This window comes from Sturnus vulgaris, chromosome 6 (genome assembly GCF_052056855.1).
Source record: "Sturnus vulgaris isolate bStuVul1 chromosome 6, bStuVul1.hap1, whole genome shotgun sequence".
NCBI lineage: Eukaryota > Metazoa > Chordata > Aves > Passeriformes > Sturnidae > Sturnus > Sturnus vulgaris.
Genome location: NC_142248.1, coordinates 8,079,394 through 8,094,513, shown reverse-complemented (window position 1 = coordinate 8,094,513; position 15,120 = coordinate 8,079,394). Strand labels below are relative to the sequence as shown.

The following is a 15,120-nucleotide window of genomic DNA, read 5'->3' as shown; positions in this document are numbered from 1 at the left end:
CAGGCTCAGAAAATTTACACTAAATTAGCCCATGAAGGATCTTTAGTAATGCAGAAATGATAAACAGCAAAGCAGCTGTTAAATGCTCCAAGACAAGAGGTTGGGTGGGGGACCTATGGGATGGATTAACTCATTCACCAGCTTGGAAGCTCAAGACTGAAAGAAAGTGAGAAGAAAGTAAGAAATGTATGTGTAGGGGAAGGAATGGGGACAAGAGGAATGCTGAACTATGCAGTCATGAGTTAAAGTAGGACCAAATACAACCTGGCTGCCATATCAGTTACCAGTGAGGCAGCAGTGACCACCAGAAAGCTAAGCTCTGGCCATCTGGAATATATCTTCATATGAAATACAATTAATGTCCAATCATCTTCCCAGTGCTGAGAAGTGGATAGTGGGAAGGGAAGGGACAACACAAAACATTAAAGTTTTAGAAGGAATCAGCAGCATGAGAAAGAATGGAGTTGTCTGTACTGATTTTTCTGTGCAACTATTTTCTTCCTTCATTTGCCACTTCCAATTAAAATTAATAATTATTTCCAGGGGAAAAAAAAAAAGAAGAAAAGAACACATAAGAAACAGCTTAAAAGGGAATAAGCACTGTCAGATCTGAAACCTCTCATTTCTATGCATCTTTAGGGAGAAACACACAGGCTTTACCCTCTCATGCAATTTCACTGCTTGGTTGTGAATCATTATTTTTAAGTGACAACTAAAGACACCCCCTTCCCAAAACAAGTTACTTTTCAACTCTCACTGTGGGGTTTTCTCCCCCCATAAAAACCAAGAAAAATGGATCTGTTTTACTAATGTCAGTTTAAATTAAACAAACAATCAAATCATATTGAAATTAGTCAAAAATTCTTGAGGAAGTGAAAGCAAGGATTGTCTTGCAACAGTATTCCCAGACAAGGATTGCTTCAGCAGCCTCACAGGGTTAGCAAGAAATACAGATATCCATCTGTTTTAATTATAACTCCCAAACAGACCTCGGACCTTCTACCACCTCATGCAATGACTCATCTCCAACACGTCAAAAACTATGCACTACCTCAGGAAACTCTCTAAATACAACTTGGGACCACCATCTGCTTTTTTAGATACCTTGGGCCCCTTAGGCCTCAATTTTGTAGCATCTGAACTTTTCTTTTCAAGTCCTTCCCCTCCTCTAAGACCTACAGGCCCATAAATCCAGTAGCTTCTGTCCCCAGAGCAGTTGTGCCTGTTTTCCTGCAGCCTGGTGAGAACAGACAGGACTCAAGATAATTAAATAAAAACACAGGAACTTCATTATTTATTTTAAAGGAAAATGTGTTTTCTAGGAAGAAAGTCCTTTAGTTGGGCAAATCTGTAAGCTGTTTATCAGCTTAAACTCATTATCTGTCCATATGGTCTTAGCACTGTGGTTTAAAAAAAATGGGCATGCACTAGCTGATGAAATGTCATCTGCCCTTATGCCAGAAACTACTATTTTTTTCACTGACGTCAAATTAGGATCCTTGCCACAAGTGAAGGGCTACCATAAGCATAGTCATAATATTTTAATTATGAAAAGATCTTACAGAAGGCAGCAAGGAAGGCAGGGGCAATGCAAGAAAACCCATTCACAAAAATACAAACTCACTTCATTCACATTTTGCTCTAATTCTTTCTGTTTGGGGAGGTGGGGTGGAAAGAGAGCAACTCAGCATTTGAAAAAAAAAAAAAAAAAAAAAAAAAAAAAAAAGCAAGGGAATGAGATGCTAAAGCCAATAAACACACATCAAAGCATGAGATGGCTCTGCTTCAACTGCCTACAGTATTCGACCTGGGATAGATTAAGGCAAGACAAAAGGTGCTATGAGGGGAAATACTGCCCCTACAGCAGGGCAGACCATCTCCCCATCTCCCTCACTTACTCAGCCCTAATAGCGAGACCCCAGCCAGCTCAGCTGCACTGTAAGAGGAAGGGGAACACGATAGGCCTAGCTTTGTAGAAACCCGAATTTGTCCCCCATCGTCTGCTGTTGTGATTTGAAGCCCTTCCCACTCCCCTGCTGAGCTGCTGCAGAGAAGCAGGAGCTGGGTTTATTGATTCTGTGAGTCACAATTAGCCGTGGGACACACGACCAAAGGTTTAGCACAGGACATTAAACCTGACTGAGCTGTCAACTCCGTTATTCCAAGGAGAAACAAATTGAAGTCACAGGAACAGATGTTTCTCATGTTTTATGAACTGCAATATTATTACTAGTTACAGACACAGTATCTGCCTTTTAAAACAGACCTGCAACGCTGTGCGTGTGAAATTATTTCAACTAACACACAGACAACTTGGCAAAGGACTTACAGATAGCATTTTCGTACTCACACAATGATTCCCGTTTCCCTTTTGCCCAGCCCCACCCTGAGAAGTATAATACATGTTAAAGCAGCCAAAAATGAGATCACGCCACGATAGAGTACTTTGTTGCCATCATCTGCAGCGAGGATGCAAACACTCTAACCCCTCTCCTCTTCTGTGAAAAACACACTCAGCCTCTTCTCGGTTTCCACTGTGGGGAAATTAAGTTGTTGGGATCGTTCTGAGTTTTAAGGGAGCCTGGAAACTGAAGACTGGTGTTCTTCCCAGGATGCCTTATCCTTACACCTCAGGGGCAGTAAAGGGATTTCCCCATAATTTACAAAGGAAATGTGAAACACCCTGCGAGCGCACACCACCCCCAAGCCCGCTCTGCTCCTCCGTACCGAGGAGCGAGCGGAGGGGCGGCACAGCACGGAGAAAGCCCTCTCGTGGAAAACACCCGCATCACCCACCCGAGCCCTGCCCTCGGAACCATCCCGGCCCCATCCCGACGAGCCTGGGCTGCCCAGGGCGCCGCTGGTCCCCGGCTCCCACCGCATTCCCGCGGGATGCGGGCGGACATCGTCCCTTTGCCAAGGAGCGACTCCGCGCTCACCTGCAAACCTCACACGGGTAAACTCACAACGCGAGCGACGTGTGGCACGGGTCCGCCTTGCAGAAAGGGTGGGAATTTTGTGTGGATTTTGCTGGCAGTCTGCAACATCTCAGAGAAGTTAAAGCTCTTCCTTTCTCCTCACCCCGCTACGCTTGAATTCGTGGCAACTGTATCACATGGTATTTTAGACTGAGCCAACAAAAGCTGTACCTCGGCCACAACAAATACAGAAACATTAACTGCCTTCCAAGGAGGGTCAAACATTCGAATCATTTTAACATACTATAAAAATACTTCTGTGAAAGCAGATGATAAAGAAGCGCATCTGTACATCATGCTACACAGTCGAATTTGAAAGATTCCCCCCAAATTACGAAAAAAGTAAAGAATGTACTCATTTCTCCAAATGACATCCCTATCGTTTGCTCTCGGTTTCTATACTTTCGTGACGGAACAACTACTGCTCCTTACAAAAACCACTGAGTATCAAAATAAGTATTTTACTGGTAGAATCCATCAAACGCTTGCATACATCCTGTTGAATTAAGACAACTCTTTAACAATTCCAACTTTTTACCCTCAAGCAAAAGTCCAAGGCAAGCCCATGGTCACAATGAGCATGTACCCTGCCAGGCACACAACCATCTCCAGCACGCTTCTGCCCAACCAGCTTTGGTAGCCACTGGCTATTCAGTGAATTATGTGCCTAGAGTCTATTAACTGCGTCCGAATTTGCTCTTATTATAGAAATACAGGCAGTAATCAGGCCGATCTTACTAACTGCTGAGAGAAGTGCTAGAGAAAAAAAAAAACCAACTGATTATCATACTTTACAGAAAACCACCCAAGTACAACACACATGAAAACGCTATTTACTCACTCACTATAACCTTTAAATACAAAAGTTACGATAAAACTTGAAGTGCCCAGTTCAGCTTACAAAACCCCCGTGTGGTACCTCGCTAACATGTTGCTGCAGCTATAAATCTCTATTAAAGAGCGGGCACTGACCCAGGGTAGCGGGATGGAAGATCAGCAAAGTGTGAAAGAGAAAATCCTTCCCAGCCCGGGCTGAAGCAAAAAACACGGGTAACTGTCCCACCTTCCTCATCCGAATTTTAGGGGTGGTGGCACACCCCAACACGCGACAGACGCAGCGCAGGGCACAGCCTCCGGGCTCCGCGGCTCCTCCGCTCGTCCTTACGGTAACAGGGATCCCGGAGGGAGGGAGGGGTGTCGGGCGGAGGCAACAGAATACACAAATACCGAGGACAGGCTCAGAGGCTCGCTCCCGGTGCCCGACCCCGGAGGGGTGTTACCAGCGGGGCGAGTTCAGCTGGCTCGGGCAAGCCGGGGCGCCCTCCCCCAGCTCCCGTGCCGGCGGTACTGGCGGGCGGGCTGGCTTCTCAGCCCCCAAAACTTGCACGCCCAGCACCCCGGGGAGTCACGGCTCTCCCGCACATCCTCCCCTCCCCGGAGGGAAGAGCGCAGCACCGGGCTAGGCGAGCCGCACCCCCGAGCGTCCCGGGGCAGCGGCAGGGCGGTGGGTGCCGAGCCCCGGCTGCCGAAAGGCTGCGCTCCCAGCCGGGCAGCGAGAGGGGAACCCCGCCCGTTACCTGGCGGCTCCTGCGGCAGCTCCCGCGGCGGCGGCTCCCGGGCACGGACCGGGCACGGACCGGGCGGACCGAGCGGCGGCGGCTCCCGGGCACGGACCGAGCGGAGGCGGCGGCTCCCGGACACGGACCGGGCACGGACGGAGCGGCGGCGGCTCCCGGCAGCGCTGGGCTCCCACTGCCGTGCTCGCCCCCGTGCCCGGCAGCCGCGGAGCGCCGGAGCCGCCAGCGCAGCCGGCTCCACCTCCCGGCCGTGCCCCCTCCTCCGCCCCCGCCCGGCCCGGCCCGGCTCGGCCCGGCCCCGGCCCCTCCGCCCGCTCTCCGCCTCGCCGCCCGTGCCTCTCGCCTGCCTTCGCCGCACAACTTCGCGGGTGCCCTCGGCTGGAGCCGCCAAGGGCAGCCCGGGGTGACTCGTCCCTCTCGTACCGTGCCTCGGCCGGGCGGGGTGCGGGGATCGCAGCCCGGCAAGGGCGGCACAGGGATAGCTGAACCTGGGACCTGAGAGCAGCCCTGAGCCCGCCGAGATCGCAGCAGGCACCCGGAGTAGGAGAGCTGCCTGCTCCCCGTCTGCACGGTGCCCCCGGTAACATCCCACGGGTTCTGATGCACCGGGGGGATCCTTGGGACACCAAAGGAGGAGAGCAGGGAGGTGGGAGAGAGGTCTGTCTCAGTGAGAGCTGCTGAAATGCCTTCGAAGATCTGCCGGAGAAACTTCAAAGGATGACACTGCGGGACTGGGAAGCCTTTCCAAAATGCATACCAAACCGAAAGAAGAGCCCATGTTTTCCACATGGGAAAAGCCTAAGGAAATAAGGCTTGTGCCGTTGTGCTGTGTGTGCATACCAATAACTTCTGAGCCAGTTAAAAATTTGACAGCTATAAATTCCATAAAAATAGATAACTGTGTAGAAGAGGTCATCTTTTTTACTGCTCTTGCACATAGAGCAACTGTATTTCAAGTTCAACAGCATCTGACAAGGGAATCCACAAGGGGGTTCATTTCAATTATCCCCTAGGAAAACTACTCTTCACTGTTCCTAATACTAACAAAGTCCTTACTGGGTCGGAGTGAAAGAAACTGAGACAGTAAAAAGAGTGCAGAAGTAAGGCTGTTACTCTCAGTATCAAGCAAAAGCTCAGGATTAGTAGATTGGACTTAATGTCCTTATATAACAACAGAGAGAACAATCCTGCAAGGGCCAGATCATGCAAGTGATATGCAGATGTGTCCTGGTGCTGATAAGAAGTCCTCCTTATTTCATGATGAGGTTTGTAAGATGAGGGATGAAGATTTGGACCCTCAAAGCTTAGTAGAAGAACAAGAGACAACAGGAACGTCTAACAGTGCAACGCAAAGGAAAAATAGATGTGCCAGCATCTCTGCATAATCTCTGCTAATGTGTCATGTATCTGGTAATGAACACTTACAAGGCTCCCCAGGTGCAGATATTTGTTGGCATTGGCTTTCTTTTATTTCCTAATATGAAATAAAAATAGGGAGATACACACAGAATTTAACAGTTATGGTCCCAAATCTATTTCTGTGTAATAGCAAAACTAGATTACACAACCAGACTGCATTTGAAGCATATGTTTTGTTATACTCTATTGCTTAAGACAGGCAATCATTTCAGGGTCTGATATTTTCTTGTAATATTTGGGCCCATGTTTTTCCATTTCTGTTTTGCTATTCATTTATTTGTGTCACACAGCATGATCCTAGCTCTGCTTGGTCTTTGTGGCAGAGTAGGGGATTTCCATTTCTTTATTAAGCACAGTTTGACACGAGGTAATAGCCTTGTTCCTTATTTGATTCCTTTGCAAAGGACTCAGAGTGCTATTTTCCAGGAGGCTGGCTTGTCATACCCCTTAAGCAGCAGATCATAGCTCTTTCAGGCAAAGATTACATTTTTGCTCTGCAGACCTGCCAAACTGAGTCCATTGGTGCTCCCCCTGCACTGTCCATAGCAATCTCACACACGTACCCCTGCCCCTGCACTGTCCAGGACTGCTGCAGGACCCCACATGCCCAGCAATTTTGTCTTACAAGTAAGTGAATCATGAAAGTGTGTGTGAATCTGCCTGGCTGCCCAACACTTACCCTTGTTTTAGGGCCTAATGCACAGGTCTCAGGTGGAGGGTTTCCAGTAAACTGACTGGGCTTAGTCCTGATGGAAACAACACCATTTTAAACAGCCTCAGATTCTACAGACTAGATCCTCTCCTCATCAGGGACACTCTTGGCATTTTTTCCAGCAGCCGCCACCCCCTTCCCCTCCAGTGACATCATTATTCTGATATTTTGGGGAAAAAAAAGTGCAGGGTGATGTATCTAAAGACTTGTATGTGTTTTCTGTTTTCCATCCTGATTCTATGAAACTGTTTTGTAAATGAACAAAAGTCAACTATATGTGACCCCAGCTTTCAAATCTTCCACATGCTAGCATAGACACAATAGTTCTCTTACATGCTCAACTGTGCAATTTAAGGGGCCAGTATGGAAAATTAGCTTCCCGAGTTCATAGTGCTTTCACCATCATGAAGGAATTGCTTTGTGAATCCCAGCCAGCACTGAATTGAGTTTTGCATTTAAAGCTGGGGTTTACAATCTTTGCTATGTGTAAAGAATATAGTATATCCTCTGTGAACTTAAAGCATAACAACCTCAAATAAAGCCAATTTTATGACAAATCAACATGTGAGAGGGCCGTTTTACTTGTTTTCTGATAAATAGGTTATTGAATTGAAATCAGAACAAGAAAAGAGTTCCATGGTTTAGCCCAGAACACTAAAGGCACTTTCTCCCATTCCAGAAGTGCCTGGAGCTGCAGCTCTCTCACTGTCTGAAGGACCTGTCCCTTGAATATTACATCATATGTATCACACTCCAAATCTCCTCTCTGTTACACTTCTGATAGGCTCGAGTTTTCAGAAGCAGAAACTGCAATACTGGGAAACCATGAACAAATCGTGGCAGATTTTGAGATAAATTTCACTCCACAGAACTCACCCATTACTTACAAATGCTTTCTTCTCTGTGCTTCACATCTTAGTTCTCACCTTCACAGTTTCCCTGTTCCTTCCTTCCCTGGCCTCCCTAGGTTTCCTCCCGTTTCCTTTGCCTTCAGACTGCTCTCTTTCTTCTCCTATTATTCTCTCTCAGTATTTCTACTAATGCCTTCCTCAATTTGCCGTGAAGGCAGATAAGGCAGGAATACAACCCTGATCCAGCTTGGCTGTGATTCCTAGAGCTGGACTGACACACAGCCCAGCTCATTGCCTAGACAGATGGGCAGAAGGAAACTCTCTGGCATCTGCATGCTGGAACCTGAATACCAGTCTATTTCCAGATAACCATAGCACATTCCAGGAGCAATCTGTGCTCAGTAGAAATCACACGGTGTTATTAACTCTGCCATGAAACTGAATGGCACTTCTGAGAGCACAAAACAAACAAGGTCTCGGCCACAAAGAGCTTAGGATGACAAACTGACTGTCTGAACCTGATCACCTGCTCCCAGATAAGGACAGCAAAGTAAGAGATCTTGTTTTTCTGAAATGTCAAGCACTTCCAGTGCTGACTGAAGTTACACTGATCAGTATGTTCTCTCATCTGCTATCAGACTGCTTTTCCAGGGCCCCTCCATCAGGCTTGGGAAAACAGCATGAGGGGGCAGTTGATGTACTGGTAGTGAGAGGTTTGTTCAAATTTCATTATTAAAATCATAATTAAAACCTTGCCAGTGTATTTTTCAACCCAGTTTTGCTTTCCCAGGCTCAGCTGGGAAAACTGAAGCTAAATTGTTTATGAGTTGGTTTCTTTGTAAATATCAGCATTTCCCAATCATTTTCATCCAAGCAAGAGCTAACATTTTGGAGAAAAAAAATATCACAGGCCCTCCCTTTGCCATGTTGTTTTTGTTTTTGTTTTTGTTTCTTAAATCAAGAACTAAGCTGCATTTTGAATATTCATTTACAGATTTATTTCCCCCAGCTTTGTTTTCATATTCACTAGATCACATGGTAACATACATGCCTGTTTTTCTGAAGTGAAAAAACATGTTTTGTCATTATTTCACACATCACCTCCTCATGTCTTTCTGACCCACAGACCACAAGATTGGAAGCAGGCTTCCAGGGCAAGAGACATATTTTTCTTAAGATTATCCAACCCGTGAACAACATTTTATACTCACTGAGATACTCAAATAGGTAGACATAATTTTCTTAAAAGCTTTCATGCTCACCTCCCTCTTTCCTTGTCTTTGAAGTTGTAAGATTACACAAAGGAACTGGCAGCAGTGCCTAAACCCAAAACTGTAGCAGCCATGACTGAGCAAACCCTTGGACTCTGCCCAGAAAAATCTAAATTAAGAGAATTCTTTGTAATAATTTTAATATGTAGCATTGAAGGGATACTTTAAAGGCAAAATGAACATGTTTAATATGACAGCTACTTCCACAGCTTACAGCAGGTAAAGCTGTGTATTACTGGAAAAAAAGAAACAAACCAGAAAATGTCCTGTCTCCATTTATTTTTTTTTTCCCAGAAGTTTTCTAAAATGGAGATTAAACCAAAGCATCAAGATTTCCTACTACGTATATTTTGAGAAAATTCTCGGCATTCGTATTTCCTCTGAAATGGGTGGCTGAGATTTTCCTGTACTCCTTGAAACCTTTATGGAAACTAACTCTGTTTCTCACAGTCCTTTTAGTAATTTTCACTAAGGAAGAAAAAGCAAAATGGAGATCCCCATTGTACCAGGAACCTTGCAGTTCCTTGCATGTTTAAATATGACAAGTGAGACAAACACAGAGGAACAGTTATCCCCATTTACAAACAGGAAATTGAAGCAGGAAGAATGAATGCTGGAGCAGTACTAGAGGTCTGTGTCAGCTCCAGGACATGAGCTAGGAGAGCCTGGATCACAGACAAATGTCTTACTCATCCAAATATCTATCCTCAAATGTTTTGACTCTTCTTGGCATTTGCATCTCTCTTATAACACAAAAGGAAGAGGTTCAAATGCATTTTTAAAACTCCAGATGAAAATCATGAAGCTATTTTTATCCTCATAAGATTTTATGAAGCACCTTTCTACTTTAAAAAAGAAAAAAAAAGCAAAGGAAAACTAACAAACATAGCTTCAGGGTTTATAGTTCCTTGAGATGTTCCAATTAAATAACACCTTATTGGACAGCTGAAGGTCTTAACAATTTCTCTGTCAAAAATGTGGTATGTAGTTCACAGGTATCTACAGAAAACAGCAGTTACAGCCAGGGGGGAGATGGAAGTGTTGAAAACTTCACTCCTGACAACGGTTAGATGGTCACCCTGCAATTTGTTTCAACACAGCCAGTTGTGTTGCCATAACATGTTAAACATCTGCTAAAAACATATGGAATCCTCCTGGGGGATGTAAGTCGATGCCATTCATCAAACCATTTCACTGCTTCCCTTCTCCCCAAATGACTCCCTCCAGAGAGCCAGCTGAAGAAAAGCATTCCAGTGTCTATATGTAGAAAGGGATCCCCAGCCAGAAAAGTGGTGATAGCTCCCCTTGGAACTGGGAGAATGTCCTATCCGAGTATATTGTGCTGAAAGCACATGTAACATGGCTAAGGAGGGAAATAAAGACAGCACATCATCAGAACTCCAATCAGGCATCCCCCTCCTTAGGTGAAGGGAGGTAGCTTGGGGTTCTGCAGTAAAACTAATCCCCATTCTGCAGAATTCAGCTTAAATGGGCACTACCAGGTTAGCTGGGAGACTGCTGAAATAATGAAGGGCACGGAAGGACCTCATGTTTTTCCCACTATCACACAAAATAGAATGTTATTACATGCAGAAAATTGAACTGCCTGATGCCTAAACACTGGGATGAACATTCATGGCTGTGTAAAATGATTTCAGGAAGGCTGTAAAATGCAACAAGAGCGTCAGTGACTTTAAGTGGTGACAGCCAATTTTCACGGTGTGAAGGTTGCTGGACATCACACATGATCCCAGAACTTTTCATTATCAAATTCAGTGCTTTAAGTGGGATGTAGCTTTCCAGATCTGATCTCTAGTGACAAATGGAGATTACATATCCTAACAAGTCCACAGAGCAATGATTGGATGGTGATGCTGCTATAACCTCATTGGGATAGCTGTTGAAAACTACACAGCTTTCTTTTGTTTCCTGAGGCTTCTGTTGTTTTTCTCAGATATGCTACTTTCTATAATAAAAGATAGTACTTCTCTGCAGACCTCTTTTCACTTGTCATTCACACCCCTTCCAAGCATGCACACAGTGAGGGTAGGAACAAAACTGCACAAGTTTTGCTTCTTTTTTCCTCGATCTCAAGAGTCCTTTTGTGCATTTGTGCTAAGGCAGCCCTGCTCTTCTGTCAACAAAAGGGAGCTGGTAAGTGAACAGAGCAGCCATGCAGGGCATGGGAGCTGTGAAATTCCTGAATGCTGTACAGTGGGATTGAGGCTGACTTGATACCAGGGAAAGATTAGTTATTTTTAAAAACGTAGTCATAAAATTAATGGTCCTTGTGAACCCTTCACCAGGCACTAATTAATCAGCCTTCCGTTTTTACAAGTGAGAGCAAATGAGTGCCAGGAATATGCAATGATTCCGCCAAGTGGGCAGTAGGATTAGATTTATTAGAATTTAGATCTCCTAACCTGTGATCAAAAGATGATTGCACCTCTGTCGGTTACTTCAAGTGTGAGTTTTCTTTATCTGAAGATGAAAATCCTTTCATTGGCTAGACACTCATTAGTCAGAACAACTGCTATACAAATAATGTTATTTTGCAGCTTAAAAATATAGATTTTTGTAGACCACCATGGAACAATTTATACCACCACAGGTTGGAACTGTGTGAGTCACTTATCTGACTGATTCCTGCTATGAATGTTTTAAACAACATTGTGAGTTATTAGCTGCTGTTTCCTATCAGGAAGAGATAAACTGTGGATTTGTTAAATGTTGGAGCCAATTTCACCCCTGGTTTTACTGGACTAATTTCAATGAAACAATGCCAAGGACACTTTCTCTTAGCTAAGTAGCCCTTAGCCACCTACTGCATTTAACTTATTGTACATACATCACAAAAGCTTACAAAGCAAGAAGAAAGAAGCATCTTCTTGATCCCTGTGTTCTGAGCTACCCTCAGTGAATCCAGATTCTGTTTGAAAGACCTCCAAGACTAGTCCTGTAGACTTTCAGTCCACTGAAAGGTTGAATCCACTGCAACCTGAGAATTGTGGAAAGCCTGGCAAAGGCTCTAGAGCTTCCTTCGCTTCCTTCTTGTTGCAACAAGCCTCTCTTGCAACCTTTCATGCCATGTTTTGGCACTTGCTGATCCTCCTGGCTCTGATACCAAATTGCAGATGTGGCTGCAGCTCCAGCTTTCATCTCCACTTCTCTAGGCCCATTTTCTCTCACTATCTCCAGCCTTGTTGTGATCTCTGAAGCACTTTAATTCTTTACTTTCCCCTGTGCATCCCCGTGATAATCAGTCCCTTCCTCCCTCCCATCAGGTCTCTATGTTGTCTTCCAGGCAATCTCCTTTTGGTTCTACAGATAAAGACACAAAGCAGAGAGAGAGAGAGTAGAGGAATGGGGGCCACAAAAAGTCAGAAGAGGTTTTTCGTCTTTAAACTGACAAATGGGGGCAAATCCTTCTGTTGCAAGCAAAAATAATGACATGTTAGAAAGGATGAGAATGGAAACTCTGCCTTTCTTGGAAACAGCCACTGAAATGAAGCAATAGTTTTGGGAAGCACAGGGTATTGGTAGAGCAGCTGGTCTCCTTCCAACTGGGATTTGCTGTGTTCCAGGACTATAATCAAGCAAATAGAGAATTTGCCAACTAAGGCTTTATTCAATGTGCCAGGAAGCAGCCATCCCTTCACCTGAGCTAGAAATGTCTTCACTAATGTGCAGCATGTGCACAAGTCACTAAAGAGCCTTCACCCCTCATCAGCCAGACAAGTGCAGTTGTGTGTGCAGCAGAGGCAAGGGGATGGCAAGCTATTAAGAATGAAGCCTAATGGCCCTTTGAGAGCCCTGGGAGGGGGAAAATAAAATAAAATTAAAAAAACCTTTCACCTGAATTTTAATCATACCCAAGGGAAGACATGAGATTTAATACAAAACATTACACAGCTGCTTTGCTACACGAGATTAACTTCATGTAACAGGATGAATAAAAATATTCCCACTCCAACTTTCTGAAACATTCTGCCCTGAGGCAGTGAGAGAAATGGCACAGAATGCAGAATGAGGCAGGGGGATGAGCTGGAGATGCTTTTAAGCTCTGTGCAAGTCACCCATCCAAAGCTGGGCTCTGACACAAATCTCCTTCAGCATCTCAAATTAATAATTCATCCTTAGCTGGACGATCATTACAAGATCTCTTTCTGTAGACAGACAGTCAGAGAGAACAAATGTAAGAGTTAATGCTGGCTGGCAATACTGAGAACCTCTGAGAGCAACAGGCTATGACAACACTGCTTAAGTTCTCCTAGGGCTGTGCTGAGTGCCTGGGCATCTGCTAAAGACTGTAAATGTGCACGGATGAGGGCTGACCCACTTCTGCAATTGAAAGCTGGAAAGTCTCCCAGATGCACACATGACGTTTTGGCAACACAGAGAGAGAGAAGTTCAAGGAAACTAGGAAAAGAGTTCGGAAGAAGAGCGTGAACAAAAATACACTAATAGAAAAACATCAAGTTCTAAACGCTTTGTTATCAGTCATCCAAGATCAGTTTCTGTCAAGTGTCAGTAGAGATTTTTGTGGTAGAAATGAGGCAACTTTCCTCAGCCACCAATAGAAGCTGTAGGTTCACATCACAGCCTGTCAAAGTCAACAGGGACTTGGTCACAAATTGATTTACAAGAACATCAGCTGGAGAGATAACCTTTTTACTTTCCAAGCTGTAGAGTAAATGCAAATACTTGTCCCTTGACAAGTAACTTTTCCTGGCAACCCCATCAACCATTTATGAAGCAAAAGTGGTATTTGCTTAGTGCTCAGCATAACAGGCAGTGTGCATTTCACAAAATACACCTCCTTCCATAATTGACAACTTAGAAAATTAACCATTTGTTATTCTTGCTAAAAATTATCAGAAGCATCCAACTGATCATTGTGCACATTTTGTACTTGTCCTTTGGGGACAGCATTCCCATTAGATCCTGGAAATCAAGGAGCTTCTAGCACTGACTAGGCCTTGGAAAAGAAATCCAGATCTCAACAACTGCTATGAGTCAGACGTGATTTTCTTCTTTCATGCCAGATGAGAATTCACCACTTGAGCATGATGCCCGTCACAGAAATACAAAATCCCAGAGTTGCCTGGGACAGCAATGTGCTCAGGGACACTGTGGTGCCTGCTTAGTCTCAGTGGGAGCTCAGCAAAGGCAGGCTGGTGTGGCTGTGGCTGCCCAGACAGAAGTCAGGGTTATTCAGAGCAGAGGCAGCAGTCACCTACCTGATCTCTCTCAGGTGTCTGGCAGTAGTGGTTGTAGCAATCCCAATTCCCTTGACTTGCCTCTTCAGCCTGCAATTATGGTTGCATTCCTTCCTGCTACTCTTCTCTTGCCTGTGGAAAGAGCAGACTCGCAGCAGTCCCTCATCTTGGAAGCTGAAAAATTCGACTTTCTGTATGCTGTGGAGAAACGTGGAGTCACCCCCAGGCACTGGTGATGCTCTGCAGCTGGAGGTGTTCCGAGTGAGATGTAAATCAAGATACTTGGTCATTAAGCAACAAGTGACAAGTCTTGGAGGGGAAAAAAAGGTGTTATCTTTAGTAACCAGGCCAAATGCTAGCTCCAGCTAAGATAACAGACATTCTACTGACTTCCTGCAATTTTCCTTCAGTGAAATATTATCCCTTTTACTTCCTGCCAGAGTGTCATTTAACACTGTTTTGCCCGCCTACTGTGATTTGCTCAAAGAAAGCCGCATTTCAGTGAAGACTAAAGTAACCCCACTACATTAGAGGTGTGCCCAAACTGTGTTATTCTGAATGAGATTTATATATGTATTCAAGAAGCTACATGGATTCAGTAGTTCAGTTTAATTTTGGTCAGTGAATATAGCAATAATCCTTTATTACAGGAAAAAAAGGCAACTAACCAGTTACATACATGGATGACATGAGCATTCTTGTTTGTATCTGGAGAGTACATGTCACTAAAATAATTTTCTCAGAACAACAGCAAGACCCTCTTCCTGTAGCACTCTGATCTCACATTCCAGCACCCACTAATCCTTTCACCTGGAAACAGCTGCTGCTCCTAAGGACAGCTCTGAAGTGCCCTCCAAAAAGGAGGTACCAGCCTGATTCCCCTGCCTTGCTTGGACTTGATGACCTTACAAGTATTTTCCATCTTAAACAGTTCTCTGATTCTGTGATAGATACTGGGCTATTACATACAGCTACGTTTGCTGCACATATTGTGTTCAACACCAGGTGGGTTGGGGCTTTGAGCAACCTGGTCTAGTGGGTGGCATCCCTGCCCCTGGCAGTGGGGTTGGAACGAGATGATCTTTAATGTCCC

General features: G+C 44.8%; 1 protein-coding gene across 4 annotated transcripts in view; it reads right to left on the bottom strand.

Moving 5' to 3' along the window:
* Positions 1 to 15,120, bottom strand: part of TSPAN18 (tetraspanin 18) — a 132,605-nt gene that overhangs the window by 117,198 nt on the left and 287 nt on the right. The window contains exon 2 of one of the 4 annotated variants that reach the window (XM_088166820.1): positions 14,049 to 14,159. The gene's annotated coding sequence lies outside the window, so the exon portion shown is untranslated. Of the gene's footprint in view, positions 1 to 2,939; positions 3,107 to 4,041; positions 4,198 to 4,555; positions 4,794 to 14,048; positions 14,160 to 15,120 lie in introns of those variants that run through there. The other 3 variants (XM_088166819.1, XM_014881869.2, XM_014881867.2) reach the window with 3 other exon arrangements.